The sequence below is a fragment of the Oncorhynchus clarkii genome, chromosome 28 (assembly GCF_045791955.1).
Source record: "Oncorhynchus clarkii lewisi isolate Uvic-CL-2024 chromosome 28, UVic_Ocla_1.0, whole genome shotgun sequence".
Lineage (NCBI taxonomy): Eukaryota > Metazoa > Chordata > Actinopteri > Salmoniformes > Salmonidae > Oncorhynchus > Oncorhynchus clarkii.
In genome coordinates, this window is record NC_092174.1 from 10,004,968 (window position 1) to 10,024,135 (window position 19,168).

The window sequence follows — 19,168 nt, forward strand, 5'->3', positions numbered from 1 at the left end:
TGACCATTCTATATAGACCTCGAAGAAAACGAGCTCGTTCACGAGGATGGACACGAGCAAGGTTTTGCGTAAAGAGATTTGATCTATAAATCAGGCGATAGGTAGGTGGGTTGCCTGTCATTAGATGCTTTGTTTTATTTTATTTTATGTGCAACCCTACCATCACTACTATTTGTTGCCGAACATGTTCAGACTACTTTTTGGAGACGTCTTCAGTTTCAGCTATCCACTTTGGATTGTAAAACCTTTTTCGTTCACTGTTGTGTGGAAGTAGGAGCAATTGCATTAATTTTTGTATTGTAGGGGACATAACAGTTATAATCTTTTTGACGGAAACGCACGCTAGTTTCAGGAAATGGTAGCCTATAGCACCACAATGCCCAACGTTGTAGTCTAAGGTGGTTGGACTCTGTATTAGTAGTAATTTAATAGTAAGTATAGGCAAAAACATGTACAGAAATCTCCACCTACATAGGCGTGAATAAAACTTTTGCGCAAGTGCTACAAAGGCAGAAATGGTTATGCGCTAACGTTATATGGCTATAGGCTAGGCGTCATGCGGAACCGCTCTGTATTGTTTATCTATTTATTACATTGTAATACACATGTTGGAATGGATTTACACTTGAACCCTATTTTATTTAACCTACTGTTACATGACTCGTTTACAATATCCCCTAGCACGCGCAGTCAATAAAGAGATTGGGACACGAAGATGAGATCATTCCTTTAGGGATAGCATACTGCCCGACGAGTAGGCTGCTTGAGACACAAAATTAGGTGTGAACTTTTGCCTGTGTTTAGGCTATTCCATCTATGTAACTTAAAGGGGCAATCTGAAGTTGATACATCCATTTTTGGACTTGAAATTGATGATATGAACCCATTGATTCTTGAAGAATATAACTTATAAATGCCTAATGGGGTTAGTTCAACTGTCATACCCCATCAGGACCCCAAAATGTTTCACTCCAATGCGTGTAAAGTAAGTAAATGTAAAAAATGTACGGTCAAGAAAATCAAGTAAATACAAAATCTATACGCAAACACACAATAAAGCCTAAATGTCAGCAGGGTATTTATAGCCTACAAAAAAATGAGGACATAAACATTCCTCACTGAGCAGCCTATCCAATACATCTCTCTTTTGGAGAAGTCATTTATCCCCATCTCCTCCCCTATGTCTCACCTTCACCATTCAATGACCATAAGGCACTTAGTTCATAATTCTGGCTTTTGAAATGCCTGGCAACAGGTGATTTTTCATTATGTTTGCGAATGGAGCTCTCATGCTCACAAATCCTTCTGAAGTTCACGTTTGGTCTTACCCAGATAATACAAGTTTCAGAGCACTTAAAGGAGATATACAACATTGGCCTATTTTGCCTAGTTAACTCTCCCATGGGGTTTTCCGGAATTCCCTGTTTAGTAGGCTACGATGTATACTTGAAATCAAGTAACATTGTGTGTGTGAGTGAGTGTGTGAGTGAGTGAGAGTTTCAGATAGGGTCCAAAACATTTGGCAACATCAACAAAAACAGTCTCATACTTGGCTAATTGCATTGGGTTCTGTTCTACAGCTCTCAATGATAGTCAATATAGGCCAACTGAATATCTAACAGTATAACTTTAGACCGTCCCCTCGCCCATACCCGGGCGCAAACCAGGGACCCTCTTCACACATCAACAACAGTCACCCACGAAGCATCGTTACCCATCGCTCCACAAAAGCCATGGCCCTTGCAGAGCAAGGGGAACCACTACTTCAAGGTCTCAGAGCAAGTGACGTCACCGATTGAAACGCTGATTAGTGCGCACCACCGCTAACTAGCTAGCCGTTTCACATCCATTCATCTCACTCAATACTCAGTCTATCAGATGCAGGATCACTGGTTCAATCATTAGTAATCACTACATACACAGTAGTTGACGTGATCACACATTTATTGTTGGCCAGGGTGTTTCAAGTCACAAGATTTAGTCCAGTGGATTAGAACCAAATATTATGTCCATTAGAAATGCTTTGTTGATGAGACCTTTCAGCCTTTACAAAAAGTAAATAAACGTCTAAACAAAGATGTCTAGCTTTAGTGCCATCCTAGATGTAACTTATTATAGTCAGTGGTGCAGTGTTATTTTTTTTTATAAAAGGGGACGGAGCGGCCAAAAGAATATGAGGTCATAATTTCTCAGCCAACGTTTCCACCATATAAAAGGCCTAACTAACTTCAAAATAGGCCATCATCACTGTCAGTCGTGAATGATAATTATTCTCGTTTTTACAGGCGAAACGACCAAGCGGCATCTGAATGCCCAACCATAAACATTTGATCTCACTCAGTCTCATCCGAATATGCATTCAGATCTTCTTGAGGGATGTGAGTAAATGCACTTTGAGCAGATGATGTGAACACGCTACAGACTAGCCTGCCTGTATTGTTTCCACCAGAGCACATTCAGCCTATGGCACACACTGTTTAGTTTTGGCTGCGTCATGAGAAGAAAACATGACCATTCAGCACAATCATCCTTAAATACTTATTAGAAATGACATGGTGTTTTTTGGTCTTACAGTAACTTTAAAGTATGCTATTATATTCAGGCTGTCATGCAGAATACTAATGAATCCTTCATTAAGCTCTGGCAGCACGACACTGCTGATTACACATCGTTTTCCAAAATGACCACCAACCAGCTCCATATTGGACACGATTCATATGGTCGTATCTCCATAAATAGTTGGTACACAGGTCAATGATGGCTTAAAATGTTTGAGGGGGTCTGGAGAACACAATAAAATGGCCCAAGTATGCCATATCTATGTATCCTTTAGATATTTTGTAGAAAACCGGTGAAGTGCCCAAAAATCTACCAAATGTCCTGATTCTTGAACATACTTTCATCCTAATTTTCTATATTTTTTTCATTTAAACACCGAAAACTGTCAAATGGGTGTTCCATAAAGTCTACTAATTACAATGACATAAATTATAATGTTCTGTGTGTTGTCAATTTCAAGAACTGTGACAAGAAACCTTCCCTGTGCTTACTTCCCTGTACTTAAAATGTTGAAAATGGAACAACGGACATGAAGCCATTTCAATAGAACGTCTATTGATTGTCTATGGGGTGTGTGGGATACATACTAAGGCTACCATTATTTATTATGAAGCCATGTTTTGCTACATGTTATACATGTTGGACAACATGCATTATTACGCATTATGACAGAATAATAGAAACAAGAATACAATCATGCCAATTGTAAATTATTGCAAAGTAAAATACTAGAATCAATCGATTCAGATAAGCAGATAGCCCAATAGGAAAACATTTACATATTTGTACTAAATCTTTTTTTTAATAACCAGGCCAACCCCAAATAAAGATACAATACAATTGTGTTTTATCATAGATTTATGCTGTCTAGTTAAAGCCACTAACATTTTAGTCACTTAGCAGACACTCTTATCCAGAGCAAATTAGAGGAGCAATGAGGGTTAAAGTCTTGCTCAAGGGCACATCAAAATATGTTTCATCTATTGACCTCACTCTAGTATCGCAGAGGTTTCATTTTTGGTAAAATCTTTTTTTCTTTTTAAACAGAGTCCAATGGGACTCCAAACATGTTTCCGCATTCTTTAAAACAGATTTAATATATGTTTCCATTCAAAGCCTTTGGAAAGAAGCTGCGTGCTGCGTGCAGTGATACAATTCTAGCGGTGAGTTATGAAACATTTGGAAAAGCACTCTCTGGGTTGTCAATTTTATTTGCATTCTAATCTATATTGTGATTCTTGAGTAGGCTAATCTAAACCCAATGATGTGGTAAGACTGAGGAGGTGAAGGTAATGGTATAACCTTGTGAAAGGGTATTTATTTACACAATGATGTAAAGAATAAACAATATGACTTACCATTTCATACCTGTAGTTAACTGTGTTTAAAAGCAACTAACGGCAAGTACTCATTGTTACTAAATTATTGCTTAGTAAATAACAGACAAACTGCTGAAATTAGACTAAAATAAAACGCTACCCTGTAATATCTTAATTAAGGCATTTGAAGCTGGAACATCTCCAGCTGTTCTCAAACCTACAGACTTAACAAAAGGTAAAGAGGTTTAGGTGACCATGGCAACTAAGAGGTCTATTTTAGGATGTGATGCCTAATCTGTAGGTCTGTCGTACTCGCTGTTATCTTCAGTAGTTGAAATATCATGCGGTGTAATCATTTTAGCGGCATCGTTCCGAGACTCGATGTACCCTTTGGTGTAAATTGAACACGGGAAAGAACAAGCCCCCACACACACACAGCTTGTGGTAAATACTTACTTAAACAAAGACCAATTATCAGGTCTTCCCTGGTGGAAAAACCACATGATTTCACGTGACATTTCCACATTTTGCACAAGTGAAATCATGTGTTTTTGGCACACTTCCGAAGTGTGCTCCAAAAATACGTTTTTACATGATTTCATATGTGAAACTTCATGTGTGATATCATATGATTTCCCATAAATGAAATCATGTGATTCAACTTGTGAAAACCTGAAATGACACCATCAGCCATTGCTATTCATTTTGTGGTAGATTTTACAGTCATACAGTAAATTTGTACAGTAATATAATACTGTATTCGTGTATTGCGACAGTGCTTTCTGGAAAGTATTTGACTTTTTCCACATTTTGTTACGTTACAGCCTTATTCTAAGATTGATGAGGGGAAAAAATAATTTTAATCAATCTACACACAATACCCCGTAATGACAAAGAGAAAACAGGTTTTGAAATTTTAGCAAATTTATTAAAAAAATGAAAAACACAAGTTTTCAGACACTTTATTCAGCACTTTGTTGAAGCACCTTTGGCAGCGATTACAGACTCTTCTCGGGTATGACGCTACAAGCTTGGCACACCTGTATTTAGGGAGTTTCTCCCCTTCTCTGCAGATCCTCTCAAGCGCTGTCAGGTTGGATGGGGAGCGTCACTGCCTCTCCAGAGACATTCGATCGGGTTCAAGCCCAGGCTCTGGCTGGGTCACTCAAGGACATTGTCCTGAAGCCACTCCTGCGTTGTCTTGGATGTGTGCTTAGTGTTGTTGCCCTGTTGGAAGGTGACCCTTCGCCCCCAGACTGAGATCCTGAATGCTCTGGTTCCAAACTACTTCCATTAAAGAATGGAGGAGACCACTGTGTTCTTTCAATGCTGCAGAAATGTTTTGGTACCCTTCCCCAGAGCTGTGCCTCGACACAATCCTGTCTTGGCGCTCTACAGAAAATTCCTTCGAATGTGGGACCTTTTATAGACAGGTGTGTGCCTTTAACAAATCATGTCCGATCAATTACATTCACCCCAGGTGGACTCCAATCAAGTTGTAGAACCACCAAGGATGATCAATGGAAACAGGATGCACCTGAGCTCAATTTCGAGTCTCATAGCAAAGGGTCCGAAAACGTATGTAAATAAGGTATTTCTGTTTTCATTTGGAATACATTTGCAAAAATGTCTAAAAACCTGTTTTCTCTTTGTCATTATGTGGTATTGTGTGTAGATTGATGAGGGGAAAAAAATATTTAATCAATTTTAGAATAATGCACTTGGGTACTTTTTGGCCCATCCTGCAAATGAACTTGGCATGCCTCCCTTGCAATTGCATTTAAACTTATAGGATACTTTAGATGCTCTTACGGCACAAAATGGTAAAAAATAAAAATAACAATAATAATTCCTGTAATCTTAGTGGAAACAACTTTTAATGTATTTTTACAGCTGAACTATATTTTGTTACTAAATATACAACAACAAACTTGATTCAGGAAGTACACAAATATTCTAATTCTAATTCAATTATTTTCAATACCAGAAAAGTAGGAATTGCTCCTTTGTTTACTTTCTGAATTGACTGGGACATAAATGGAATTTCAGAATATGGGTGGGACTTGTCCACAGTTTATGCCTGCCCATAGCATAATCCCACCGCTACCATGCGGCACTCTGTTCACATCAGAAAACCGCTCACCCACATGACGCCATACACGTGGTCTGTGGTTGTGAGGCCGGTTGGATGTACTGCCAAATTCTCTATAACGACATTGGAGGCAGCTTATGGTAGTGAAATTAACATTCAATTCAAGAGTGAACCAATCTGTGGGAAAAGCGACGATGCGCCTCGAACCCAACAAACCATGGCTTCCCTTAGAGGAAAAGACAAAAAAACTACTTGGAGATGCAAATGAAAGGAACAAACAGCTAAAAGATATTCAGGAAAACATAGCTAAAATGCTCTTAATGTTCACCAAAACAAACAAACTGTTACAACCTAAACATTTTGATTTGTTCGAAAGGAAAGTAGAGTCTATCATGTCAGATATGCATATACAGGGCCGGCATGTGGACGAAGAGGACAACAACATGCAAACTTTAGATGATGAATTGGACCAGAAAGAAAACAGAATGAGACAACAACAAAAAATAGAATATTCTACCTACCGGACGATGAGGCAGAAGGAGACCTTTCCAGTTACGTGATCAAGCTGCTATCGGAGGAGCTTGGCATGGATGTATCACCGAAGGACCTGGAGCGATGCCATCAGATCAGTGTGAAACAGAAGAAAGCTAAATATCCTTGCATGGTAATCTTTTAAATGTGGAACTATCAGACCAAAGTCAATATTCTGAAGGCACAGGAAGGAAAGGAGATTAAAATCCATGTCCAGTCAATTTGATTCATCTAGGATCTGTCTGCTAAGCTGAGTTAAAAATGTAAACAATTCATTCCTATTAGACAGTTACTGGAGGAAAAAACAATCAAGTCCCAACTCCGATTCCCAGCAGTGCTGTGGGTATGGTAGGGAACGCAGAGGATGGGGGAGAACTGGGAAGGGGTGGTAAGAGAAGGATGGATTTGGTTTGGGAGAGAGGAAAGGAAGGACTTAATTAAACTACAATGTCATTTTATGAAATGTTTTTGTGACATGGTGAGAATGGAGAGGGGCTTTAGCCGGGGGATTGGGATGGGGTCTGTCACGTTCTGAGCTTAGTTCCTTTGTTATGTCTTTGTTTTAGTATGGTCAGGGTGTGAGTCAGTTGGGTTTGTCTATGTTCTGTTTTCTATGTTGTGTTTTGCGTTTGGCCTGGTATGGTTCTCAATCAGAGGCAGGTGTCGTTAGTTGTCTCTGATTGAGAATCATACTTAGGTAGCCTTTTCCCACTTGTGCTTCGTGGGTGTTTATTTTCTGTGTCTGTGTGCTCCACACGGAACTGTTTCGGTTTGTTATTTCAGTGACTTTCAATGTGGCACTGTCATAGGATGCCACCTTTCCAACAAGTCAGTTGGTCAAATTTCTGTCCTGCTGCCTCCCAAATGGCGCTGCGGTCTAAGGCCCTGCAGCACAGTGCTAGAGGCATCACTACGGACCCAGGTTTGATCCCAGGCTGCACACACTAACTTCGGTCGCCAGTTGTATGGTGTTTCCTCCGACACATTGGTGCGGCTGGCTTCCGGGTTAAGCTAGGAGTGTGTGAAGAAGCAGTGCAGCTTGGCAGGGTCATGTTTCGGAGGATGCATGGCTCTCAACCTTCACCTCTCCCTAGTCCATGCGGGAGTGTCAGCGATGGGACAAGACTAACTACCAATAGGATATCACGAAATTGGGGAGAAAAAGGGGTAAACAGTACAAAAAATCTGCCCTGCTAGAGCTGCCCCGGTCAACTGTAAGTGCTGTTATTGTGAAGTGGAAATGTCTAGGAGCAACAACGGCTCAGCCGCGAAGTGGTAGGCCACACAAGCTCACAGAAAGGGACCGCCGAGTGCTGGAGCGTGTAGCGCGTAAAAATCATCTGTCCTCAGTTGCAACACTCACTACTGAGTTCCAAACTGCCTCTGGAAGCAGCATTAGCACAATAAATGTTTGTCCGGAGCTTCATGAAATGGGTTTCCATGGCCAAGCAGGCGCATACAAGCCTAAGATCATCATGCGCAATGCCAAGCGTTTGCTGGAGTGGTGTAAAGCTTGCCGCCATTGGACTGGAGCAGTGGAAATGTTCTCTGGAGTGATGAATCATGCTTCACCATCTGGCAGTCCGACCAATATATCTGGATTTGGCGGATGCCAGGAGAACGCTACCTGCCCCAATGCATAGTGCCAACTGTAATGGTTGGTGGAGGAGGAATAAGGGTCTGGGGCTGTTTTCATGGTTCCGGCTAGGCCCCTTAGTTACAGTGAAGGGAAATCTTAACGCTATAGCATACAATGACATTCTAGGTGATTCTGTAATTCAACTTTGTGGCAACAGTTTGGGGAAGGAACTTTTCTTTTTCAGCATGACAATGTCCCCATGCACAAAGCGAGGTCCATACAGAAATGCAGTGGTGACACGTCATTCAGGGCAGGTGTGGCTTTTTAAAATATATATTTTTATAATGATTGTTGCCTGTTTTACATGTTATTTTGGCATTAATACGTGTCACAAATCAGTTTGCAAACAATGTAAAAAAAACAACAACATTGAGTTAATAAAGCTGTAATCTTCTCTAGTTGTGCCGTGATTGGCTCAGTGTTCTGTCACTCATGGGTACACTACGTCACCGCAAAATCAACAGGGAGCTAGAAAGTTCAAACCCCCTTGGGTGCTGCAATAAATATATATTAGAAATGCCCATCCAAGAAGGTTCAAGGTCATTGGCCACAAATAAAATAACTTCAAATCACGTTATATCTACCGTAGCTAGCAAGCTAGGCAAGCAGTCATCATCATGAATCATGTAGACAATCTACTGGCAAATTCTTTTCAATCCTTGTCATATGAAGAGAAATTATAGATAAACGTGTATCTGTGTTCATTGGACAAACATTACACAACAAGTTGAAAATGACAAAATAAGCAATGAGTGGTTTGGAAGGAATCAGTGGCTAACTGCAAGCGTTGCAAAGCAATCCCTATTTTGCTTCCCCCGCCTGCTATTTGGTGGAAAAATGTGTGTGGTCCAAGTCTGTGTTTAAAGGTCTCTTTTCCAAGCTTAAAAGGAAAATCATGCACAGGCAACACCATGGGCCAGAAAATGTTCAATACATTGGCCATGCTGTCAATACAGCATGACTTCTGCCATATTCAAAACAACTGGAAACTCGGAACTGAGAATCTCAGGCTTCAGTGAGTTCAAGACACCTGGGAACTCTGGAAAAAACGAGCTCCGACTGGGAATATACATTTTGAACAGTCATCCAATTCCCATATTGTAAGAGCTTTCATTGTCTGCTTATATGCCCACTTTATTTATCCTACAGTTCTGACTTAGTGTACAGGGAGAATACTGTAAGAATGGCCCTTGTTCTGAATTCTGTTGCTGTACATTTCAAAAGTGCTGAGCAAATAGTTATATTGACTACGTCTGTCTTAGCTCGCTCATTAATGTCAATCGAATTTACGGATTGCCACTTATCCGCTTCTCATCCCATGTCATAGTTTGTACATCTCAATTGTCAGTAGAAACCACATTTGTTAAAAAGGCAGTAAATGAGGCTGAATGAACTGTTTACCTGCCAGACAAGGCTCCGCTGATAGCCAGTTGTAGCGGTGGTAAGGATTCACTCCTTGGTGCTGAAAATAAAGCTTTGCTGTTGGGACAGCTTGATGTAGGCCCTAACAGTTTGTGGGCACTGTGTCACCATTATAGTGCAATTAATGTATTGTTTAGTATTGTGTTGTGTCGTGGGTTTGCTGGAATGCATCTAAAACCTTAGATTTTTTTTTTGCCTCACCAAGATTAATATGCTTAAATCGCCACTGCAGAAATAGTTTGAGATCGGTGTGGAAGAACTTGACGGGCCTGCACAGAGCCCTGAACACCTTTGGGATGAATTGGAATGATGACTGCGAGCCAGACATCAGTGCCCAACCTCACTAATGCTCGTGGCTGAATGGAAGCAGGTCCCTGCAGCAATGTTCCAACATCTAGTGGAAAGCCTTACCATAAGTGTGGAGGATGTTATAGCAGCAAAGGGGGGACCACTCCATATTAATCCTCATGATTTTGGAGTGAGATGTTTGAAGAGCAGGTGTCCACATACTTTCGATCAAGGTTGCGTATATTAAGATAACTATATTCCATTGCTCAACTATATGAAAGCAGATCTAATTAAATGGAACAATCTTCCCATAAATCGTACAGGTAAAATAAACCTCATTGGCTTGGCTCCTAAAGGTTTTCTATTTATTTTCGGTAATACCAATTACCCCACCGAAGACATTCTTTAAAAAAAAGTATACTCTGCCATAACAGACTTTATATGGGTAAATAAAATTCAAAGAATAAAAAGGAGAGTTTTACATCTTCCTACGTCTGAGGCTGGATTTAACCTTCCCGACTTGGAATTGTATCAACTCGCTACCCAAGACTTTTACTTGCGGCACATAGTTACATGTATTAAAGAGGAACAATGGGTACATATTGAAGATGCGCATGCTCATCCCCAGAATCCGTTTACGTGTATAATGTCAAGGGATAAAGCTAAGAACATGAATGACTTCATAGTAAAAGACACTATAACAATATGGAAGAATATGAAACGTATTCTACAAGAACCTACAGTATATTATTCCCTAAAAACACAATCCAATAGGTTTTCAGAATTCACAATAAATTGGTCCACATTAAAAAACTAAAGGCATAGAAACCGTAAATGACTTGGTATGAGTGAAATACATTTATTTCCATGACAGCTTTAAAAAGCCATTTTGGATTGACCAATGTAGATATTTTCAAATGCGTTGAACATAAAAGTTTTATATCACAAAATTTAGATTTGAAATCTTTTGGACAGCAGAGCAATCTTGAGGGAGTCAGAAAATGATATTCATATAGGTAAGCTATACAAAACCTTGCAGATAGCCTGTCCAACTAATGTCCTAGGAAAAAGATTAACTATTGTAACCAAGACTTAAAAATTACTGATATTGGCACAATACTGAGGGAAAGTTGGAATATAACTAATGATATTACAGTTAACCAACATGTATGCTTAATGCAGTATAAATTAATATATAGAATGTATTAATACAAGAGACAAAATTCACAAATTCTACAACACAACGGCAGAGTCATGTCTGAGGTTTAAAACAAAAAATGACTCAATAATCAATGCCTTCTGGCAATGTTATAAAGTCCAAACGTTATGGGCGGAGTTAGAAAGTTGTCTGTCAGACGTATTAGAATCCGCCTGTCTGCATATTTCAAGACATGGCATATGAGGGTGCAGTGAGATACATGATGGGTTGGACTATACTTTTCCTGTCAATCATCTTTAAACAAAATTATACTTCAAATCTGGAAATCAACAAATCCTCCGTCGTTAATGCAATGGAAATGTGAAGTGCTTTATTATTAAAAATGGAAAGTGCATAGTCTACAGAGAGAAACTAAATGGTGCAGTTTTAGGCAATGACATGGAAAGTGATGTGGGTGCTAGAAATGTGCTAGTGGGTCTGGGCAGGTGTGATGCAGTTGATGTTGATATGATGTTGTTTGTATTTGTGTGTTTTGTGCTGTTTATAAAATAGCAAATAAAATCATACAAAAAAACAAGAATAGATTGCTTTTTATAAAGATTTGTTTTTTGACATAAAGAAATGTGGTTATTGTGGTAATTACCTTAGTAGGTTATGTCAGAGGTCAGTATGTGTGAGAAGTCGGATTTCAGGGATGAGAGACACGTTTCCCAATAGTAATTACGAGTTGGAGGACCATTCAAGTGGATTTTTCCCAGTCGTATGTGGTAAATCCCCACTTGGTTACGAATGCAGCATTAGGTGCAATTGTTACTGCACTTTGAAATGTAGGTAGGGCCAGCAATGTACTGGCGGGGGCTCATTTGCATATTTTGGGGTATGGTCTAAAATATTTTGTATTGTGCTATCCATGAGTGGAAATGTTGTACCCGTTTAAGTTGTTTGATTGTTCTGTTAAGGTTGAGCATATTTTTTGACATTGCCAGTTCCTTTGTCTTTGTACGAACTTGTAACAATCAAGAGTGGCACTTTTAAGAGGTTACAGTTCATTTTCCAGACTCTTAATTGCAGCTTGTTCAAAGGAAGTACATTTTCAATAACCTACTGTCAAAAACTGGGCTATTGTAAAATTCACAGTAACTTACTGTAGCTAATCCATCACACTCACTTACCTGATTGTCTGGTAGGAAGGTGAGTATTACAATTACATTGTGATTAGCTATAAATGAAACATAAAATGGTTCTTTGGTATCACATGCACCAACCTTAATGTTTATGAACAGAGCACATTAACTGGGATGACATTCCCACTGATGTGAGACCAAAAAGAGCTAGCTGAAAGCAAAGGCTCGAATAAGCCATGCTTGCAATCTTCTGATTGGCAGCATACTGTAACAGTGACTATCAGCAAGTGATGTGTATGTTGTAAACATGAGCTTCAGTGAAGGCACAGTATGTTACTAGCAAGTGTGTCCTGTAGGTTACTGATATGATTTTGCCAGGAAGTTAATGTGACTTTTACAATGAGTTACTAACAAGTAGTTTCCAGTTAAGAGAGGACAAATTCACAGCAAAAAGTTACAATTATGGGCCTCCCGAATGGCGCAGTGGTCTAAGGCTCTGCATCGCAGTGTTAACTAGAGATTCTGGGTTTGAGTCCAGGCTCTGTTGCAGCTGGCTCCGACCGGGCGGCGCAAAATTGGTCCAGCGTCGTCTGGGTTAGGGAGGGTTTGGCCGGCAGGGATATCCTTGTCTCATCGCGCACTAGCAACTCCTGTGGCAGGCCAGGCACAGTGCACGCTAACACGGTTGCCAGGTGTATGGTGTTTCCTCCGACACATTGGTGCGGCTGGCTTCCAGGTTGGATGGGCATTGTGTCAAGAAGCAGTGCGGCTTGGTTGTGTTGTGTTTCAGAGGACGCATGGCTCTCGACCTTTGACTCTCCCGAGTCCATACGGGAGTTGCAGTGATGAGACAAGACTGGATTCCTCCCGACGTGGCGCTTGGCATTCAGACCAAAGCGTTCAATCTTGGTTTCATCAGACTAGAGAATCTTGCTTCTTTAGGTGCCTTTTGGCAAACTCCAAGCGGGCTGTCATGTGCATTTTACTGAAGAGTGGCTTCCGTCTGGCCACTCTACCATAAAGGCCTGATTGGTAGAGTTCTGCAGAGAGGTTGTCCTTCTGGATGGTTCTCCCATCTCCACAGAGGAACTCTAGAGCTCTGTCAGAGTGACCATCGGGTTCTTGGTCACCTCCCTGACCAAGGCCCTTCTCTGCCGATTACTCAGTTTGCCCAGACGGCCAGCTCTAGGAAGAGTCTTAGTGGTTCAAAACTTCTTCCATTTTAGAATGATGGAGGCCACTGTGTTCTTGGGGACCTTTAATGCTGTAGAAATTCCTCAGATCTGTGCCTCGACACAATCCTGTCTTGGAGCTCTATAGACAATTCATTCAACCTCATGGCTTGGTTATTGCCTTGACATGAACTGTCAACTGTGGGACCTTATATAGACAGGTGTGTGCCTTTCCAAATCATGTCCAATCAATTTAAATTTACCACAGGTGGACTCCAGACTCCAATCAAGTTGTAGAAACATCTCAAAGATGCTTCATGAAAACAGGATGCACCTGAGGTCAATTTCAAGTCTCATAGCAAAGGGTCTGAATACTTATGTAAACTAGATATTTATTTGATTTATTTTTAATACATTTGCAAAAATGTATTTTTTTTTCTCGCTTTGTCATTATGGGGTATTTTGTGTAGATTGCTGAGGGGAAAAAAAATAAAGTTATCAATTTTAGAATAAGGCTGTAACATAACAAAATGCGGAAAAAGTCAAGGGGTCTGAATACTTTCCGAAGGCACTGTAAATATAATGTAACCTACCCATCAATTTATACAGCGAGAGAAGTGTGGTGGGGGGTGCAATCTTACAATGTTACAGTCTATTCCAAAAGCCTGAGCCTCTTATGGAGACAGTAGAACTGTCATCAATGCATGCTTCAGTATTCCCCCTTCTCTCTAGGACCATTCATGTGCCCAAGCCGCATAGGTGTATCGAAAGGATCCCACCCTGGTCAGAGACAAGAACTCACCCATATATGGGAAAATTCTGGGCTCCTGACGGGGACAATATGATCTTTGTGCCTCTAACGTTCTCACTCATTATTCACAATTCATTCTGGATAATCCATAATCATGGTAGCCTTCATACATATTCTATTCTTATAAACAATAAAAGTGACTCCAAAATGACACAATGCATTATTCAAGAATAATTTTTAATCGGGCCCAAAATAATTTGAAACACAACCAAAGCAAACTGCCCATGCATCCAACAAGTTTGTCGAGTCACAAGCTCGATGTAATCATGCTAGGAATATGGGACCAAATACAACACTTTTGACTACTTTAAGGGGCGGGGAGTGCGCTTTGTCGTCGTTTCAAACTGCTAATTACAGATTAAAATGGCGTTTCATAGCAATTAATTTGAACAGTATTTGAAGTTGTCCATATTTGATATGACCAGTAATGTCATTGTAGAATGAACGCCTTCGCCAAGGTAAAACAACCGCAGCACCCCAAGGGCCACATACTTTACAAACTGGAGCTAACTGAAACATCCCGTCTTTATGCTGACGACATATCTGTGGGTTGCCAATATGTCTAGTTCAAATGCAACGCAGCTTGTTCACAGGATTTCTCTCTACTCACACAAATACCTATAATCAGAGCTAATTAGACCAGGCCCATATGTTGGACCATCAACCATGTATTAAAACCAACAGTTAATTAAATGTTTCCCACGGTATTAAGTCATTTCATGCTGTAGTTTAGACTTCATGCTTTAAAGGGGAACTGAATGCAAGAAACAACATATCTGGTTCAAAACGGCCTACGTGGCATCGATATGAGTCAAAAACATTTATTCCAGTGTCAAAATTGACTAAGAAGTCTAAGTAGGACATTTGTCATAAAGTCAGTATATTCCAAAACAGTGCTTTGTGAGATTTGTGAACTAAGGTCATCACGATTTACACGGGGTTGGGTTTTTGATTTCGATCATTCCCACGAACGTGGTATTGCATGGAGAAACAGCCATGCTGATTGCGCTCTATAATTTGGACTTTGTGGTAACTAGTGACAACCAAGATCTTTTTAATGCTGTTTTTTTTGTTTACACTTCATTTACAGTAGCACCAAGAACTGACTAAGTGCTTTATGATATACAACATGTAGGCAAAATATAATTTTCTTAAAAAGTGAGGAAATAAGTTTTATTAAGGTCTCTAAACGCATGAATAAAGTTAAACAAGTTACAAACCAGATGGTTACAGTCAGATCACAAATGTACATACAAAATCAAACCAACTCACAAAGTTCAGGGTTTCTAAAGCATTACGGTTGATTGTGACATAGGCTAAGCACAATTTACAATCAAATTTGCGAGTAAGAGCCTTTAGTAAATGAGGCCCTGATCATCCTGAATCTGTATTTTGCCCCACAAATAACCCCTTGTTTTCCCCCATTCATCATAAAGCTACCTCTGTCGTCTGATTTCACCCCCAGCTAAATCAGTTGGGCCTTGGTTTACAAGCATACGTCTGCCATGTGACAGCTGTTGGACAGAGCATGCTAGAGTCATGGACGGAATACATGGCCTTGTGCCGTTTATCGAGCTCTGTGACCAAGTATCAGTTTACATAAACAAACCATGTTTGAGCACACAAATACCGGTTAGTGTTCATGTCAACGTAGGTTTCCATCTGAGAGTCTTTCCTCGGTAACCTGAGACAATTCAGTGTGGAAGCTTGTGTGAATCAATTTGTTTGGATAAGGAGGCCTAGTAGTTTCACAATATTACATTTTGTCAATTGTTCTCACTGATATGTTTCTTCAAAGATTATGTTTGGAAGTCTAGGAACTTATCAATAGGCCCATTGCACAACTTGCACCCCCTTCATGTGGCCTATAATCTCCTGACAAAGTTGTCAAATACATTGCTGTAACATACAGCTCATCATGTACACTATGTTCCCAGGTTGGTGAAGGTATATCATTCTGACATGATGGGCTTAAGATGAAATCCAAACACTTTGGGAAACATGTAGAACATATTGGATATTATCATTACTCCCTCTTGAAACCAGCCAATGCTAATGCACCCTGAAACATGTTGTGGCTAAACAACCTGGCCTCAGAGCCATACGGAGCATACTTTACGTATTTCTGTGCAAAGCTGTCATCAATGCATCAGGGTGGCTACTTTGAAGAATCTAAAATATATTTTGTTATGTTTAACACTTTTTTGGTTACTACATATTTCCATATGTGTCATTTCATAGTTTTGATGTATTCACTATTATTCTACAATGTTGAAAATAGTCAAACGAAAAGAAACCTTTCAATGAGTAGGTGTCCAAACTTTTGACTGGTACTGTATATTATACTAAATGGATTGTCACAGATTTATGTACAGAAAAATACAAATTGCCCTGAGACCACGTTGGGGTAAAGGTGATGGAAAATTTGAACAAGAACACTATATTTCCCTTGTCGTCTTGTCAATCAGTAGAATCACCATCTTCTCAAAGTGAGCCAAACAAGCAAACAGAGGTTAGCAATTAAAGCGGAAGAGAATTGAGACAGAAACAAACACGAGCCTGTGAGAGTTTAAAGAATGACTGAAATCATTGATTCCCCATGTGTTTTTCTGTTCCTCATAAAGAAAAATGAGATTTCAGTCTTGGGTGTGTGGTTCGATGTGGGTATGTTATCATACCCTGGCAGTTACTGTTGTTGGTTGCTCTTGAGACATCGTAGCAAAAACATAGCCACTAGCCTACCACTTCCTCAAAATAGTCAGAATGAATCTAAACTAAATAAATAAATCTGTAATTCCTTTGGATGTTTTTATAGTCATGGTGTTTGATGCAATTTTACATCTAGCTAAGGTGTTTGATGCAGTATTTCTCAAATGTGCTTGAAAACTGGCAGTGCATTGCAGACTATTGAGCAAGGTGCGAAACTATCCTAAATAACACACAAGCTACTCGCTGTTTATCAGTGCTCAAAATCCAACACTATCACAGCTTATTGTGAAATAGACACAAATTACTTATTCAAAATTCTTGACAGGCACACGAAAAAGTCTAAATTTCCGTGTGTATTACACTATTTTCTTCATAACTCATTTTGGGTGTATAACACTTTTTCTTTCATAAAGCATTTGTGTACATTACACAAATTCAAATTTGTTTTGGCTAAGCTAGGAGGCTAATGTTAGCTAGGCTAGGAGTTAGAGTTTAAGGTTGGGTTAACTTTAGCTAGCATGTTAGCTAACCCTAACTCTAACCTTAACCCTTAGACTTAGATGGTGTCATGACGTTGCCCTGTTGGTGAGGTTTATGACCCCCATAAATACCTTTCCCCCTTTTCTATCTCTACTCTACAGAATGGACTATTGGAAAGCCTTTTGCTACCACAGAGAAAGTATGGCAACATCAAAAGGTTGGGAATGGAACAATATTTCTGGAATCCAACCAGTTGAAAGTATCCGTTGGTACTTAAAGAATATGATGTCAGATCAGTTGTCATCTGAGAAATTATTACTGATGATAGGATGACATAGAATGTGTAGACTTTCCAAAATACAGTTTAAGTCTACACATCAGATTCACATGGAATTGTTGTGCAATTTAAATGTTTAAATATGAAACTATTTGTCAAAAGATTAAATGTAATTTTTGTTTTTAAAATTAGAGAATTGTTTTCATAAGTAAAATATGCTCAATCAGTGGCCACACCCACGTGAATAGGCATTGGTTGGAAATGATGACCCAACCCCTTTCCTATAAGAGACCCGTAAACACAAATCACAGCGAACTAAGCCAATCTCAGCGTGAGCTCTAATTGCACGACTACAACCTAACAAAATTAATATTGTGTTCCCGATGACGTGAGGACTGATGTCCATATGTTTAGAAGGGAGAATTTCAATGTGGAGGTGACAATCGCCACGCTGGAAGGATGAATTTCGACTAAACCAGCCAGAATCGAGCATGAGCTTATAGTATGGCAACTTGGTATGAACTTTGAACTCTTATTCACTAAAGAAGTGATACATCCTAGACGTCGAGTTATCAGCAGCAGCTGTAAACGTGCGTGGCCTAGGAAAGGTCGGACAATCTCTTCAGACAACAGGGTACTACAAAATATCAGTTCGACCACAAGACGACAGGGTACTACAACGTATCCGCCCAGAAATATTCTTCAAAGGACAAGGGAGATCTCTGCTGAGCAACCCAGCCTTCCATCTACAACCAATCTATTGAAGAGCAGCTCAGAGTAAATATTTCTTGCATTTTCCTTTTCCAAATGGGCGGTTTTTTAGAATGTATAAGATTCTGTATTTACGATGGCATTGCTTCATAAGTTCCGATAGAGACTCAATCCTTTTCTTCCTCAGTCTTCCCGCACTTTCATTTAAACCCAACCCCTTTTCTTTGTGTAAACAGCCGTCATATCGGTTTTGTCCGCTAGGGACGTTTTATTTAATGACATAATTAGTAAATAATGTATGTTCCATCCTGTGTACATGTAATTGTGTGTGATTATTTAGTAAATAAATAATTAAACCAAATGTTGTATTGCTGATTCAACTTGTTAGCCAGGGTTCGTGAAGATAACCAAGAAATGTACGACGTTCAGATGAGACTGAATAAGGTGATTAATAATTGACTGTTGATATAAAATATTACCAGGTCTTTAAGAGTTTATTCGGAAGACAACAGCTCTATAAACATTTGTACGTGGTGCCCCGACTTCCTAGTTAATTACATTTACATGATTAGTTTAATCAGGTCATATCAATTACAGAGAATTGATTTTATAAAATAGCATGTCATATCATTTAATCCATAGTAAAGACACGACACCAGCATGTTACCTAACCCAAAGTTGTTAAAGGGTTATTAAGGTTAGAGTTAGGGTTAGCTAACATGCTAGCTATTTAAAACCCTCTAAGGACACTAGCCTGTAATTTTTTTTAAACCTTGGAATGACCCATATACCTTTGACGTGGAAATGCCCTTTTCCCTTCCATAAATGTTTCGGACCAGTAATGTTTTACTTTCAGGGTCTTGTGAGGCTTGTGG

General features: G+C 39.6%; 1 long non-coding RNA gene across 1 annotated transcript; it reads left to right on the forward strand.

Moving 5' to 3' along the window:
- Positions 1-21: 21 nt before the first annotated feature.
- LOC139387028 (uncharacterized) lies at positions 22-18,654 on the forward strand. Its single transcript, XR_011629115.1, has 3 exons — positions 22-101; positions 2,286-2,378; positions 17,467-18,654. It is a non-coding gene; the product is annotated as an uncharacterized lncRNA (long non-coding RNA).
- Positions 18,655-19,168: the final 514 nt, after the last annotated feature.